The following is a 2,500-nucleotide window of genomic DNA, read 5'->3' as shown; positions in this document are numbered from 1 at the left end:
GGTAGGCGCAGAACCTACCATCGACAGTTGATAAGGCAGACATTTGAAAGATGCGTCGCCGGTACGAGGACCGTGCGATCAGCCCAAAGTTATTCAGAGTCACCAAGGCAAACGGACCAGACGAGCCAATCCGATTGGTTTTGATCTAATAAAAGCGTCCCTTCCATCTCTGGTCGGGACTCTGTTTGCATGTATTAGCTCTAGAATTACCACAGTTATCCAAGTAACGTGGGTACGATCTAAGGAACCATAACTGATTTAATGAGCCATTCGCGGTTTCACCTTAATGCGGCTTGTACTGAGACATGCATGGCTTAATCTTTGAGACAAGCATATGACTACTGGCAGGATCAACCAGGGAGCTGCGTCAACGAGAGCTGAGCAGCCGGCCGCCCGGGAGTGTGTCCCGAGGGCCCGCGCGAACACGCAAGCGTCCGCTCAATTATTCTGCAAACAGGAGGAGGCTGAGCTCCCCTGCACGATACACCTCGAAACCCTCTCAGGTCCCGGCGGCGCGCAGCGCCGTCCTAAGTACTTGGTCGGGTTCGAGAGAGGCGCAATCGCCCGGAGATGGGCGAGTAGACGCTTTCAGTGCGAACACCCGTGCTCCCAACTGAGCTTGCCGCTGCCGACAGAGGCCCGGGAGCGTGCTGTCGTGGCATTGCCGGCGGGAAACAACACGCGCCACCTACGGTGACCGGCAGCTCCAACGCCAGCGCCACAGAAGGGCAAAGCCCCACTTGGGTGCAGAAGCGAACTCTCCCAGCACAGCGCACGCGCCAACACGTCCGCAGAGCTGCGATACAAACCACCTGCGAGAACCGCTGGGGGCGACCGAGCAGCAGACGGCGTCGCGACGCCGAGTGCCGGGCGGCGGCGCATCCTCAACGCACACAGTCCGCAATCGGACCAGCACACTGCAGATGTCCACCGCGCTTCGCACCGGGCTCGGCAGAACCCACTTTGGCCGCCTGGCGCCGCGCGCAGGGTGCGCCGGCGCATAGCTGGGACGCCAGCCGGGCCCGTCGGCCGGCGCTCCTGCCACTGGGCGCCCCCCACCAGCCGGCTGTAGTGCGTGCGCTCACGCAGCGCGCGGCCAGCACGCCGGGCGGCCCCCCCTCACCGGCCGGGGACTGTCCCGCCAAGCCACAGCCTCGTATCGCTTCATACCCACATGGCCAACTCAGGTTCGGGGGCATGGCGGGTACCGCCGAAACAACCGGTTCATAGATGTACCGATCGTCGCTATCACCGATGCACCTGCAGCGCGAACAACCGCTCAACAACTGATTTCCAGTTCATTTGCGGATCTTTGGCAGCAAACGTATACGTCAATCTACATTTGCGAAATCTACGATTCTGGCATGCCTGCATGTTATGTGTCACGACACGCTACATCAGCCCACATACACACTGCGGCATGTACACGAGAGAACACGTGGAAGATGGTCCGCGCACGTGTGCAATGTCCCTTGCGCGGTCGACTGTCAACCGGCCTCTGTAGCATGTCGCAGATGTGGAACGCGGTCCACCGTGCTATCATGTTGTGTGGGGCAATACGATTAAATAGGAAAACCCTCGTCGCTACATCAACAGACGGCTCACGCTGATTCCCGGCAGAGGGAGGAGGGGGGGGGGGGCCAACATGCAATACTTTCGTCCGTACCTACCTACCACATGTAGTACGGCGTACAACAGTGCAATCTCGCTGTAATGGGGAGACGAGACAAGTAGCATCGTGCACAACATATGGCCCTTATGATTCGCCATTGTAGGGCGCAGCCGGTGTACGGTCAAGCATGTGCCACATTATGTCACTCAGTACGTAACGACGGATGATCAGTGTGGGTTACGCGTACATCAGCGGACAGTCCACACAGGCCGTACCACAACGTACACTGACTGCATCGACAACCGAATGCAACTGAACAGCTGCAAGGCTCATTTCACAAACAAACGCCTGACCGACCAGCTTGGAAGGGCAGGAGGGGAGGGCGATATTCGTTCTGTAGCGGTACACCCTTCCAGTGGTTAGCGGGACTGTGTAGAAAGTACGCAACACTCGAAAGACCTTTATGTGAGGGTACGCACCATGGCATCAAGAAATACACATGACACCAGAGGATCCAAGCAGTGAACTATGTTCAGAGGGTTGCTGTTAGGCAAAGCTACATTCCTGTGACGTTACATGTGACAGTTAAGGTGCAGTGTAAGTTAGGTTAAGGTGCAGCGTAAGTTAGGTTAAGGTGCAGCGTAAGTTAGGTTAAGGTGCAGCGTAACTTAGGTTAAGGTGCAGCGTAACTTAGGTTAAGGTGCAGCGTAACTTAGGTTAAGGTGCAGCGTAACTTAGGTTAAGGTGCAGCGTAAGTTAGGTTAAGGTGCAGCGTAACTTAGGTTAAGGTGCAGCGTAAGTTAGGTTAAGGTGCAGCGTAAGTTAGGTTAAGGTGCAGCGTAACTTGGGTTAAGGTGCAGCGTAACTTGGGTTAAGGTGCAGCGTAAC

General features: G+C 56.5%; 1 non-coding gene across 1 annotated transcript in view; it reads right to left on the bottom strand.

Moving 5' to 3' along the window:
• LOC126331645 (small subunit ribosomal RNA) overlaps positions 1–361 on the bottom strand; it is a 1,893-nt gene extending 1,532 nt beyond the window's left edge. Inside the window, exon 1 of the ribosomal RNA XR_007563429.1 lies at positions 1–361. This exon is cut by the window's left edge and continues 1,532 nt beyond it. This is a non-coding gene — a ribosomal RNA (small subunit ribosomal RNA).
• Between the last annotated feature and the right edge of the window lie 2,139 nt (positions 362–2,500).

Source organism: Schistocerca gregaria, unplaced genomic scaffold (genome assembly GCF_023897955.1).
Source record: "Schistocerca gregaria isolate iqSchGreg1 unplaced genomic scaffold, iqSchGreg1.2 ptg001385l, whole genome shotgun sequence".
NCBI lineage: Eukaryota > Metazoa > Arthropoda > Insecta > Orthoptera > Acrididae > Schistocerca > Schistocerca gregaria.
The sequence above is the reverse complement of the archived record's forward strand: the minus strand, read 5'-3'. Positions and strand labels throughout refer to the sequence as shown.